General features: G+C 43.9%; 1 protein-coding gene across 6 annotated transcripts in view; it reads left to right on the top strand.

The window, feature by feature from the left end:
- Positions 1-933: 933 nt before the first annotated feature.
- The window catches only part of LOC139111203 (protein turtle), a 209,765-nt gene continuing 196,195 nt past the window's right edge, over positions 934-14,503 (top strand). For 5 of the 6 annotated variants that reach the window (XM_070671331.1, XM_070671330.1, XM_070671326.1 and 2 more), the window contains exon 1: positions 934-1,513. The gene's annotated coding sequence lies outside the window, so the exon portion shown is untranslated. The remainder of the gene's footprint in view (positions 1,514-14,503) is intronic. The other variant, XM_070671332.1, reaches the window with a different exon arrangement.

Raw genomic sequence — 14,503 nt, 5'->3', positions numbered from 1 at the left:
GTACAAACGTTTCGTACTTAACGGCAATGAGTTCCGATGAGCTTAATCACGTTTCCGAGACAATATCGTAGACTTCAGTTGAGGGTTTCTAGGTGTTTCCTATCCCTTTGAGCCTCTTGATCAACGTGATCATAGCGACGCGCTGAACTGTTTGCGCGGAGAGGCCGACCGCGATACTATGGCAGGATGGCCGAGTGTGGTTTGAGCGATCTCGTACGGCCAATGGACCCGCATAAATTAGAAGCGTTAATACGCGTTAGAGCAATCTCATCTTGGATATTGCCCGAGGGATAATATCACATCAGTATGTCCGCTATCGTGTATATGGTTCTGTCACTTTGTTATTGTATTCTGCAGATCATAAATGACGACAGGGAATAAAATAATCAGGGTTGATTATCCAAAGTTAAGAAAAAAAAAATAAAAAAAAAAAAAGAATACCGCGAGGTCGCGGTTCTAATATTAATTAAATTCTTCTTGCCGTAATAAGCTATAGAGGGACGAATTTGATTTTACAAATCGAGTGGTTCTGTAATTATACTGATAGTCTTCGCCCATATCGTACCGTGTAGTATTTCGTTTACTTTGGGATGCGCGCTGGCGGTTAATGGAAAGCACAGTAATTAATTAAAAATGTTGCCGCGGCGGTCCGCGTTGCCCGAGCACTTTATAAAGAATTAATTCGAGATTGAAATTTTTGCCGATTGTTTGTCCGTTTGCCTTAGAAAAATACGGGAGATGGTGCCGCGGGTAGGTAAAATATTTGCCCTACCCTCCTCCTCGGTGGCCTAGCGCAATCTGAAAATTAAAAACGGTTAACCGGATCTGAATGCGGCGCATTTTTGATCGCCGCGGCGCGTTTTCAGAACGAGAGGCCAGGCGATTGGAAGCGCCGTGCGCGCCGGTAGCGTCAACTAGCCGGCGCGTGGAGGCGCGTTCGATAGCGCGACCTCGCGCTACCCCCAGTACCCGGCAGAGCCTCGTACGGGAAAGTGCTTCATCCGTCGCGTCGTACTTTCGAAGTTTCCTCGTACGCGGACCGCGTGCAAGCTTCACTGTCTTTTCTCTATTTTTCTCTCGTTTTCCTCCACATCGTTCTATCTCTCATCTTTTACCACCTTCCCTTCCTCACCCCTTCGATCGTTCACTAGCCGAGGCTTTTCGAATTTTCGAAAGACAAGAACGTCATCGACCGACACCTTCGTTCCCAACCGTTTCGATCATCCTCGGGCGCGGAAAAAAAAAAAAAAACTTTATTCGCCGTTTAAAGAGTTTGCTTCTTTCGCGGCTGTCACGCGCGTTACCGCATTTCTTCCTTCCTTCCTTGTTCGTTGCATCGCGTTCCACCGGTGAACGCCGTTTTACGTACGGTTTAGTTTGCGTTTTGTGCGAGAGCGAGCTCTTTGTGTTCCGTGGATCCTCGTTTTCGCCCAGTGTCCTTTTGTTGATTTTTGAGGATTTTTCATCGACCTGCCCGCACGAGCGAGACCAACGAACGAGCGAACGAATTCCAGTGAGTTGTACACGTCTATTTGTTTATATTTTATTTCACGCTATCGCATTATCGTTGTTTTTTTTCGTTATATAATTCGACGAGCCGATTACGCGTGCGTGAGATAAATGAAAAATCTATTACGGTATATGATTTGAATACGCAATTAGGTCCTCGACACTTTATATCGCGTTTTGATTTATCGCTTACGAAATAGCTTACACCGATATAGAGATTTTGGATTTCAAAGCGATTACAGAGAGCACCAGGTGGTATCGCTCGTTTAAGGGTACGCGATTAGCAAAATGGAACAACGTGCCGCATGTGAGCGCAATAATACTTGACGCGTTAATTGTTGCGTTAATTATACCCGATGAATAATGTTTTTAAACCTTTTACTTTGTTCCCTTCTTATCGGCCTCTTTTTATTATCGTTCGAGAGTTATAATTTTTTTTCGTGCGCATGTCGATCGATATCTGAGTTGATGAAATATATGTGCACACTTTTTCTTGTAAATTCTGGTACAATTAATTTTTATGGTTCGTACTTACATTCGTGTTCGTAATATCGTTACACTGCAAGTAAAAAAAAAAAAGAAAAAAAAAGAAAGAAAGAAAAGCGTGAGAAACGTGATGTAAAAATAAAAGCAGAACACTGGTCGAAATCTTAATATTAATTATGAATATTATATCGTACACAAGCATCGAATAACAAAGTACAATAGCGATAAAAAAATTAAGTAACAAAGAAGTGTAAAATAATTTTATATTTTCTTGCTGGTAACCGAGAAGAAGTGAATGCGCGACATGTCAAAGACTCCGCGGAATATGAGTACTGTCAATATTGAAGCGGTAGCTTTCGACACGCGTTTCTCACGCATAGGAAAGCGGCGCTTACTCGAGTCGGTACATCCGAGCCTCGCGCAAACTAGCTGCATTTTCATTTAAAATAAATAGCGAGGCGTCAGGTGTTTAATTCTCAGCGTCTCCGTGTCTCCGAGAGGAATATTTATCGTAACCGAAAGATCTCTATGCGAAGGCAAGATACGAGTGCTCCGAAATTGGACGCTGTCGATATTCCGCGCGAAGTGACGTCTTGCGGTCGTGCGATTTTATTTCTCACGTATCTCCGTGTCGGATCGTTCCGGGTCAAAAGTACACGACGTTGAATTTTTGGAAGAAAACGCCTGGTATGTCTGTTTGCGCGACGAAAGCGTATGGAAAAGTACGTCGCGATAGACCGCGAAGATAGACGCGGGATAAAAATTGCCGAGACTGTCAAGGGGTCACGCGAATGCAGCGGACGATTGATAGTCGTACCTCGGTGTTATCACCATCGTAAATTCCCGCACAGCGTTCGGTTTACGCGTCCGCTCGCGATATTTTTCGCTGCGGTATCGCCGAAATAGAAAAATGTTTACGTCACGAACAGAAAGAAGCATGATCAATATCAGAGAGGGTGTCTAATTCCAATAATTTTTGCGAGACGCGTTTTCGGATGCTGTTACCGCGACTGCGTTCTCAAATCCAAATGCATCGCAAAATTATCGCTTTTTTTTTTCTTTTTTTTCTCTCTCTCTGCGAAATATTGTGCGCCTCCACTTCCAGGATATCGAATTTATCGTTATAACTTTACGCGAAACACAGTTTAACGAGTTTAAAGAAGCTTAACTATCGCTCTGCGCGAATATCTTTTGAATTAATCGATCCGCCTTCGCTTTAATGAGACTTTTTCGTTCGTAAAATTTATCCGATAAATTTTAGGGCTCGTTCTGTTTAGTATTACTGCTAATGTATACGGCGTAACAAACGCGCGCGCAGTTAATGTGACACGCGAATGCGTAATTTGTCTTGCAATGAGACTTCGGAGCAACGAGAGCACGACGACACGTCGCCATTTCACCCTGGGACGACGCAGCGTCACGAATCGCGAGCTTTGCACGCTTTCTTCCTCGACGGTTCAACGAACTCGGATTCCATTCAATGCAGCTCGATCTCGCGAGAAATAATTCTCTCGCCTAAAAACGTGTATTACTAATCGAAAAGAGTAATCGGGGTAAATTGCAAAAAATTGCTTTAATGCGAATGCGCGAGGCGGGTGATACGATAAAAATAGAGTTTCTTCCGATCGTGAATGTGAAGTGGTGAATTTGCGCGCAGGAGGAACGAAAATCTTGCCGCGGCACGGGTATATACTTCCTCCACAGCCCTCTTTCTATGTAAATATTTTCGTTTATATAGGAGCTTTACGATATGTAGCCTATGTATGAGGCCAATAGACGCTCGATCTGTAGACCATGCAGGAAATAGACTTTGGTAAAAGGCTCAGATTTTCCGAAGCATTCGCGAAATCAGATCGTGGGGGGATTACAAATATCGGGTAACTCCGCGCAAATCCTTTTGTATCTCTGAGTTATATTACTGTGTTCCGCCCAATGACTCATACCACGTTGCACAAAAGCGGCAGGGACCAGACTTTCCAGCTTGAAATTTTAAACGTATGCCACGAGGTTTTTATCCCGCGCTCCGGAGTGCGATTCATCCGTCGTCAGATTGGAAATTAAATCTGTCGCAGCCGATTAAATTAACATTTGGGTTAAATCGCACATTCTTTATTCGCATATTCTCACTTTTTATCGCCGTTAACCACAGAGTTTCGACACCTATCATTGACCGAGGGGTTATTGCATCGCGATTCTCGTCTTTCGGCCTGCAACGTATGCTGATCCCATTAGAGAAAACCAACGTGCGGCGTAACGCACGAAATAGCAGTGCAACGGGTTGGATATTTTTTTTTTTTTTTTTTTTTTTTTGCCGCATGTCAGAGCAAGAAGGGATTCAAACGCGAGAGGGCGGAAATCTTTCCTGCCCATGCGACCGTATATCATTTCGGTTCTACCACGTATATAAATCCGGTTATATAACGGCTCGTTTGCGTCCATGTAAAGTGTAAAGGATAGGTCGTATAAAAAATATTTTTTCGGGTTTTCCGACGTGAAAAAAGTAGTCTGACGGATGTTGGATGAGAACGCCGCGAAAGCAAGAAAGGACCAGCTAAATGGGCATTTTTGAGTCTGAAAAATTTATGCACTGTATACATGCGCAATAACAAGTACTTTGCCGATTATATTTATCACGAGGGATGAAATACAGTTAATCGAAATCAAATTAAAGTGTTCAGCCTATGATCAATTTACCAATGTTAATAATACGCTGCTAAATTTTCAATAAATTGCTTGATTACGTGTTTATGAGATAATTACGAAATTGCGATGTTTTTTCTTTATTTATAATAAATGTGGTTCGAGTTTTATTTCGCACGTTCTCATCTCCCTTTTTGCTTATTGTTTGCAAATTTCTTTTGTTCTGGTCTATGCTCACCGGTTTTTGAAATAGAAGTCGTATTGTTCTGAGATACAAACGTTCTGAAATTATTTTTCTAATAGGAATACAATCGTTGAGGAAATTAATGTAGGTTTCAATGTTTCAATTGAAACAAATTAATGAAGGAGTTTGTTAATATTTTATTGCGAATAAAATAAACTGTCACTTAAAAAAAAAATGTATTTTTAAATTACTAACTTATGAACAGCTTGTGAAACGGAGCTGTTACTTTAGCGTATGCAGTTTGTTTTTTTTTAATGTAGATGGCTTTTTAAATATTTTATTACTTTTAAGAGCATCGCGTTATATGCCAAACACGTGTGTTTAATGCATTATTTTAAGTACGGAAATATTTTCATTAAAACCAAGCTCTGGGACAAAACTCATAATTTAAAAAAATAAAATATCGTTGTTGTGCAAAAGGAAATGGTAGGAGATTACATTGTATCTTATGCGAGAGCTCGGCGTGGCGTTCTCACGTGCGTTTCAGAATAGTAATCGCATTCACAAATTCTGTGATGACTCTCACACTTGCAGTTTAAAGAGATATAAAAAAATTCTTTCTCTCTTTTTCCTCTCTTTTTCCGGCAAATATAAAACTATGTTAAAAATTATATCGTTACCAGAAGAAAAATATAAATTTTAAGATCGGCCCAGTAAATAAAAGGCGAGCATAAAATTTACAAAATCGGTATAATTAAAAAAAGCGGATTTTTTTTTCAATTGTGTATTTGTTTCTACCTCGCGATTACAAGTATCTCGGTTGACGATGCGCAATTATTTCGAAACGCTATTTGCATCGTTGATTTTATCCAATCACGATACGTACCTCAATTTTCCTAGTAATTGATCGACAGTTCGTCCATACGTTTGAATGTGTGGAAAGGCAACATTGAAGCTCGACGAACCGTAGTTTTTGCGTATATGAGAGAACGATAAAAAGAGAGAAGCTGAACGAGAGAGAAGGAAGGGGAGATGTAAAAATGGCAAAGAATGAGTATAGGTCGGAATAAGGCGCGGGAGGAAACTTGAGAGATGTCTACGAGTATCTGCGAGAAGTAGTTGCTAGCAAGACTCGAAGAACCTACGAAATCTAATTCGAGTACGTACGTAGCGGTAGCGGAAACAGGGCGGACGGCATGTAGAGTCTCATGCATATTCAGCGTATTTGTGGTCGGAGTGCAGCTCCGGGTAACTCATTGTGCCCGACTACTCGCGCGGCGTTTTGCATCGCCTCGTGACGGCACGAGGGAATGGACGAAAATTGGCGGAGGGTACATATTCGTTAGAAAGCCGCGCGCGACAGGTGAGGAAGGTACCTCTCGCCTCGGTTTCCCCACGACTGCTTCTCACCCTTCCTCTCGCTCACCTGCCCTAACGTTTAACGCCGGTATCGGGATGCGCGATAAGAGCGTCCTTGACGCGTATTTCCGGGAGCGGCTTCCGGTTCGTCCGGGAATGCCCGGCGGCGATGTCACGCTACAGTGATATCGTACGGTGATCTGATGTTTGCACAGAGGTCAGAGAAACGTTCGCTCGTTACGAAATCGTTTCAGGTAGGCGAGTAAATGTCGCTTGACGCGCAGCGACGATCACTTTTTATTGACGCGCAATATCGGCATAGAGAGATTTTAATTTTGCACAGAATGATTGATAATCGTCCCGGACGAAGTATCTCCCATCGTGCTATCTTTCTCGTTCGGCTACGCGTCAATCCGATTAAGTTACATTATTAGCCACGATGAACAAGGAAAATGTAAAAAGTCGCGGCAACTTGTCGACCGGTTGATTACGAGGCCGATAATACTTCTCGATGAGATGATCCTTTTCAACTTTGTCACGCTGATTGCCGGCGTCTGAGTCTCCAATTCCGGAATACAGTCGCGACTGCCGTCAAGGCTGTCGGATTACAGGCGCGCTAAGGTTTATGAACTTCACGCCGAAGTACATAGTAATCTAAGTTTAAGAAAGCTCCCACGCCGGCCGACTACCAGAGAACATACAGAGTCGAACAGTTGGAGCAGTTGGAATAGGACTTAATAGAATGCCGCGGGTGTCTGTTCTTAATCTTTCCGCACCGAATTTGTCGTCTGTATTGTCGTCTCTATTTATCTCGAAACTCCGTCCATACCTACCTATCTGCATGTAGAAATTATCTTGATTACTTAATCTCGCCGTACACATTAAACGTTTGCGAGACAAAGCTCAGGGAAAACTTTCATCGTATTTCGCCAAGTGAAAAGAAATCGAATTTACGAATGTTATTTAATCTTATTAAATACTCGAGAGCGACGCAAATTTATCGATGTCAGAAAAACGTTCAATATCGCGCGTAGAATTTGTGTTTTTATAATAGATAAATTTCTAATTCATGGAGGATCGTAAACCATGCCCGTGTGAATATCAACCGGGCACGTCGGTTATGAGTCGACCTGACCGGCCAGGGATAGCGGGTGGAAAGGGATTGGTTTTAGGGGTCGTTACTTGCCTCTCGAGAGAAGGTGCTCTCATTGAGATTTGCATATCAATGGGAAATGTTTATTGATGCGCTCGTCCGCCCACGTCAGAAAGGTAGACGCGAGGGGTGCGTCGGTGAACGGAAGAGCTCTCTATCGCGACGTTTCCGCGTGTCCCGCCTCGCTGAGATTTACTTCCTCGTTGAGTAACGTCTTTGAAGTAACCAAGATGCTCCCAGTATTTTCAGCGTCATTTAACTTCTTACGACATCCGCCCGGTTAAGAGATCCTCCTGCCGTGGACCCATACCGAGACTTCCGGCATGATCAACGACTGTCCCGGTCAACGAACCAATAAACAAAGGCTGAAAGCCTCCTCTAAGCGGTCTAGGCTCTTTTCCATCTTATCGAAAGCGCTTTCTTTGAATTCCGCAAATGATACGGCGATCATCGGCTTTTACATACTTTGTCTTTCTTTTTTCCTCCGCTCTCTTTTTTTCTCGGTCGGTTTTCTTTTATCAGCGATATTAATACGACGTCGATTCCATCTTTCAGTTATTTATTTCGCATAATAAGAATCTTTGGTCGCTATATTCTTAACATTATCGGAAATGATATGTTTTTAGATAATATTGGAACGGATCGAATATCTATTATTAGTCGCGCAGATATAATTATTCAGTTATTCAAACCGCAATGTAAATACGGATTATCAATATACATGCAAACGAGGTTTCTGTATCTTCTGTTTCTTAGTTATTTACATATCATTTCTCGAAAACATGCAACGCGCAGAAACGGCTAGGATACCTGCACCAGGTACGAAACTCGTGCCTGTACCTCGCTTTTCTCATTTCGCCTTCTCTTCGTGCTATTCTGGCGGAGATCAACTACCGAAATTCGTGGCTTGCCTTTAGAATCCTCGGCTCAAGCACTTTGCATACGTTCGACCATGCGGGGAATAACGCGCGGCCGTTTATAGCTCATTTCTTCGTTATTCCGCATCGACTTTGCGCGCTCTATTTTTATCTTGTATATTATTATATTATTATATTACGCAAAAAATGCTTAAACGATTTCATTTGAAGCGCCGGCTAGAATTGTATACGAATGTCTCGAAACGTGATTTGCGGCCATTAGTTATGTACATCTACATCTCTTTTTCTCTTTTTGCGATTTTTCTTTTTGTAACGCGCGGAAGAGCGGCTGTTTGCAGAAAATGCGCGACTCGCGTTCGGTGGATTTCTCGTAGCATTTTCTATACAGTTCAATTGTGCCGCAGCTAGTGCAGGACCCAGCGCGATCTTCCACATTGCAGTCACGTAAGTTTCGATCGTGCGTTTCGTTTGATTTTGGATTCCTGGCGTCAGGTTTACCCGCGACCGATACATTGCTAGGTTTCCACGCTTTGCGGCGCGGTCTTGTTAGAATCATTTCACGCAGGCTTTTGCCAAGCGCGGTTTTCCATCGATACAAATTATTTATATTACGTAATTATTCTAGATATTTGGACGATTCGTTTCGATTTGTGAGTTTTCTGTCTCGCTACGGTTACTAACATTTTAGAGATTTATTTTATATACCTTTTTTTTTATTTTTTTATTTGCCCGTGTTTGAAGTAAAGCGATAAAACAAATTTAGATTTTAGTTTTGGGTCAGCGCTTTTCTGACGTTGAAGCAAAAGAGTTTATTAGGATGCTGCGATTGAAAGATTAGCTTGTCACAGCTTGGACAGATTTAGCCGATGCAAGGAAAAGTATGTTGCGGAAAGTATTCGGATATATGAGAGCGCATCGTTTTAGACTGCTCTAGTAAAATATGCTACTGCGGTTGGCGTCGAGGAAAGAATTGCCATATCAATGTTGTAAATTCGCAAGTTTTGCCGTACCGTGTCTCTATATTTCGCGCATGCATTGCGATTCAGATTGACGTGATTCCCAGTAGAGAAATAAATCGGCGATACAAATCATTTTTTTTTTGCCAGCGATCATTTTAAGCAAAATAGTTCGTACATTGACTGATTTATGTGTCAGTTTTAATAGTTTGTTAGATAGATAACAAGTCAATTTACTGTTTCAACTGCTTTATGCTCATATTTTTACAGTACGCTGATACAAAATATTTAGTGATAAAAAAAATGTTAATTCTTAAACGACGTAGCAATTTAACAATTATTTATAATTATTTTCTCGTTTTTTTTTTTATTATTTTTTTTCGTAATTGCAGTGTTTTATCTTTTACCGTTAAGATCGTACTAAGAGCGCTCCATCGCGTCGATGAAATTTGCAAATCACGCGGTAACCGGTTTCGAATCATACGCGAGTGAGAAGTACAACTTTTGATCGTAGTTAACGCAGACTCGCGTCGCGTAATCTTTCTTCCGTTTCTTCTTCCGGTAGGTAACGATCGACCACGACGTCAGTAGGGTCGATATCTGGCTCGGTGCTTCGTTGTCTTGCCGGTTGTTTCTACTCGAGCGGTCCACGAAATAAATTGGATTCCCGAAATCAGAATAGAAATTCGTCGGTACGTAAACCGCGCGGTTCTTCGTGTTCTTTTTCACGTCGCGTACGTACATAGCTCGGTATTCGCGTGGCCTGAGGTATCTTCGTAAAGCAGCAGGGGGTGGAGGGCGAGGGTCAGAACAAGGAGGAGAGAACTTTTGGCAAAGGATGGGTCGCATTGACTCTTCGTCAAAGGGTCGGCGCGGCACCGGTATAAAGAATGGTTTTTAGCCTCCGCCGTCACCTTCTCTCGGTTACTCGTTTGCTTCGGGATCGCTCTCTCGTTCGATAATGGAGGCTTGCAACGAGATACCTGCTCCGGGCTGCCTGCCCGCTTATGCTGCACTCGTTGCATGTGTGTTTACACATATATTTGCAAAAGTCACGTATGTGCGAACGATGGCGTCCGCGGGGTAGGATGCGCGTACGAGTTGCATGCACGTGTGTGTGACGTTCTCTCGTAAGCTAAGACGTACGTATAGTGATGCATCGAACGGAGGGATACGGAAGCAGGGCACTTTGCGTGATTGGGCCAGGTTCGTGAGGCACGACGGGTCTTAACCTTTTCGTATCTTACCTGCCTGCCCTGCGAAACCTCTCTCGTTCGCTCTCGACGAAACTTTCTTAACACCCAGTAGCGCGGTGCGCCAAGTCGAGCCACGCATGGCTGGCAATAACGGGAGATAATGGAGGAATCCTTTCCGGATTCTAGTTTAATCCTATTTTATTGTAGAAGGGTACCTTTGTGTCCCACGGAATAAGCAAGCATATGTCAGAACGTACGTTATCCGAAGATATTCGTCGGAAAATTTTTCGAACACGAAAATTCCGATTTTTATGAAAGCTTTGTACCTACATGTTACTCTTTTCAAAACCTTCAGTTGTCGGGCGGATTTATCCCTTAAAGAGTTTATCTCTTAAGAATTTATCTCTTTTTCCGACGTGATGTCCACGTGTATCTCGCGGATGATCTTTTTACGTGAAATGTTTCCAATTTTACGAACAGGCGTTATAAATAATAATAATAAAAAGAAAAAAAAACGTAACAATTTATAAAGTGAAAACGAGATGACAGATACCATTTTTTCCGAGCATTTTGATTCAGTGGAATTCCTTCGCACGATCGCGGGATACAGTTAAACCCATCCGAGCGTCGACACGAGAGATGACATCTGCCTCGCTTCGCGCGTTTAAGGCCGTCACGCGCGCGATGTTTCCTCGCGTTGCGATCCAGGAAATTTCACCGATGCGCATGAACACGTATATGATAATGGCTCTTTGTGCCGCGAAGATGATTCCCAGAGGATCTTTCCGGGGCGCGCCAGACACCCGACACCGTCGGTCTGCCGCGGTTATCGTTCGGGTGCATCTACCACGCGAAATTACTTTGACGAATTAATCACACTCCGCGGATTTTCGCTATTTTCCCAGCGATAAACTTTGAATTTCTGCGCAGACACTTTCGCTCTGCTCGCGTTTCACGGTGTAATAAATATCATCGGCGCAGCTACGGATTCGAGAAAGTAATCGCTTTCCGCGGATTTCCTTCCGGCTTCAGTGAACTCCCCCGTTCTTTCGTTGCCGTACGCCAGAAAGAATTATTCGTTATTATTTCGACCGTTCGGGAATATCGATATTATCCGCCTTTTCTCGAACGTAAAAAGCTATTCTGGCTCTTTGTAAATCCTCGCGAAAGGCACTTTTCTCGATTGAGAAGAACCGTGCAGCGTCATCTCTTCGTTTCGCTCTCACGCCTCCATCTTTCCCTCGTTCTTCCTTTAGCCTGCGGTAGATTTCCGACTGGGGTTTCTCCACGTTTATCGGGAAACGGCGGTAGGTTGGGTGCCGGGTAATTTGGTTACGTCAAGTATTTTTATCGAGCGGCATCAGAGAGTGTAGGTACGTTAGAGACGTGTGCTTTTGCCTTCCGTAGAAAATTCGCTAGGTCTGCGTCGTCCCATTAAGAACTCGCTCGAGCCGATGGTACGCGAGTATTATACGAAACGGTCCGTGCAAATTTGTTAACATCGAGATACGTTTTACGTAATGAGATCTGCGTACTGATTACTCTGTCCGCGAAAGGGATTGTGTTTCCGATGCCCCGCTATTCCTCGTCTGAGCGCGGAATTTCCATACGCCCTGAATTTCTCAAGCACCCTGTGCTTCACCCGAGACTCGAGCGTTACGAAACGAACCGTCTATATGGAAGCCGAGACTTTTTTCGCCATCAAACGTTATCGCGAACGTATCGCGAGCGCGGAACAGCCACTAAGTTGCGACGTTCTCGAGTTTCGAGAAAAATAACTTGGCAGTTTTAAAGTGTCATAATTTTAGCATTCGCTACCACTTTTCTCTCAAACTTTTGCGGTTCCATCGGACAGTAATATTCCTAGAACATCGGCATTCATCCTCGAAATAAAGCACTTTTAAAGCAGGCGCGAATAAAAAGTTTTTTTTTTTAATTCGGCCAGTTACGACTTTATTACGGGCGAACCTAATATATCATTCGCAATTTAAATCGCAATTAGGCGGACGTCTCAAACAACTGATTTAGATCCCCGCTTTTGGATCAATGAAGTAACCGAATAACTCCGGGAACTGAGGAAAACGGGCGGTGAACCCACGTTGGAGGTAGACAGGTAAAACTCTGCCGGAGAGAAATATCCCCCTGTGGTAGCGCTCGCCGCATTCCGCAAGGATCATTACGTCAAATAACAGAAATCTCCCGAATCTTGCCTATCCATTCTCCTTCCTCTGCTCTCGCTCTCGGCGGCCAACTTTCCTCTCGCTCGTTTCCCTCCCGTCCATCGTTCTCATCCTCCCTCTGTTACTCTCCCTTTTCGTCTCTCCGTTCGCGCGGCCACTTCGGCAGCCGGTTCTCCGTCTCGCACGGTCTGTTAGCCTAACTTCGTGCCCGGATTCGTGCATTGCCGCTGACTGTTGCAACCGTGCCCTTACCACCGCGCCTGCAAATGGCGTGGAATCGTGCAGGTATAGTCGGTTTTAGTGGCGCAATTCGTCACCGCGGACGCGGACAGGTCCCCGGCGCACCTGCATTAAACGGCCCGCGAACAACCGATCGGTGCTTGAACGTCGGTCTCTTGACAGGAATCTCGAGTGGCCGCGCGCAGTCGACCGGTCGTTTCTCCGGGCACGTCATACGCGAGGCGAGTCTTGATTTTACAGCCAGCGCGGAATAATATTCCCGAGTGATTTTACGATTAATGTCCGACAAGCCGTAAAAAGGCACGACAGCACAATCATTTCTATGAAAGCTTCAAGCGCGCGTTCGGTAGTACCTATTGCACACATTATCGGCGAAATTTCTGCGATTTGCCGGGACGTATATATTGCGAATTGCGCCGATCGAACTTGAATGGCATCGAATTTAAGCTCCTTCCGCGTGTGCTCTCCTGCGTGAGTAATTAGTCACTTCGCTGGCGTGCAACATTCTGCGGTAATAGCCGATTTTAGCGCGGCCTAAAGCCGGTTATACCCGCGGTCGAATAATTCACGGTTAATTGTAGGTGATATAAATTGTCGCTGCGCCGATCTACTGACGTAATTAGTAAATATGGAATTAACGATCCTAGTTAATGCTTGGTGCAACGTTATCGCGCAACGTTTCGTGAATACGCATGCGTTTTGATACCCGTATAGAATTTTCCCCGTTCTCGTGCCGTTTTACGGCTTTTCGCCGACGATGTCTGAAAAAGATCGTACGTTAATTGTTCGATTACGTTAACGATTCAATTAGTTATTCGCAATTAAACCGGCTTTGAGATCACAGTCAACTATCAGCGATCCAGCATAATTCTAATTTTGAATAATGTGCAAGAGCGGGTATTATCGCTTCCACCTGCTTGAGATATTCGATGCAATTAAAATTTGAGAGTATCGTTTAAGTTTATTTTTCCAATGGATTAAGGATAACGAGGCTCCGCGATGAACTCGGTATTTTTAGTCAGCTAATAAAATATTTCAAAATTTATCACGGGGAGGTGGGTGCTTGTTGCTATTGTTATCGTATTTGCCCCCGCTGTTTATTACAATCTAGTTTTCAATTACAAAAGGGTGATACGGAAACGCTCTTCCCCAACACGATATTCAGATTTAATGAATAGTGCACAAGAGGAATGCGTGCATGCGCGCCTACCTATCAATGCTCGCGCAAATCGCGTCTCGCGCCACCATCTGTCAGGGATGCCGTTAATTCCCGGGGGTAAGGGGGAGGGAAATGAGGAAGCAGAGGAGTTCAATATCCGCATCGGTGTTCGCTAAAACGCTTATGCCTGATTTATCCCGCTATTTTACACTCCCACTCGATCGGACCTCTCGCAATTACGTCGGCTTCGATTCTCTGATTACGAACGATCTTGCAGCGATCGCTCGCCCGCCTCCATAGGGCATCGATGCGATCATGCTAGTTGCGACGGCAAGAAGCCTTTTGTCAGATAATTTGATTTCTTTCTCTGCAACCTAGGCACTGTGCCTCTCTACGTAAGAGGCGACCCGGCCCTCCCTGCCGCCCTCCGCCTTCGCTTCGTTACGTGCGCGCGTAAACGTGACTAGACATTTTTCCGCGATTGCACCCATTCACTCGGGTTGAACAGACCTCGATTTTCAGTAATTTCACGGAATTCAACCGGTCGGAGCCGAATCATTTTC

The sequence above is a fragment of the Cardiocondyla obscurior genome, linkage group LG23, assembly GCF_019399895.1.
Source record: "Cardiocondyla obscurior isolate alpha-2009 linkage group LG23, Cobs3.1, whole genome shotgun sequence".
Classification (NCBI taxonomy): Eukaryota; Metazoa; Arthropoda; class Insecta; order Hymenoptera; family Formicidae; genus Cardiocondyla; species Cardiocondyla obscurior.
Note: the sequence above shows the minus strand (reverse complement) of the source record. Positions and strands in the feature narration are given on the sequence as shown.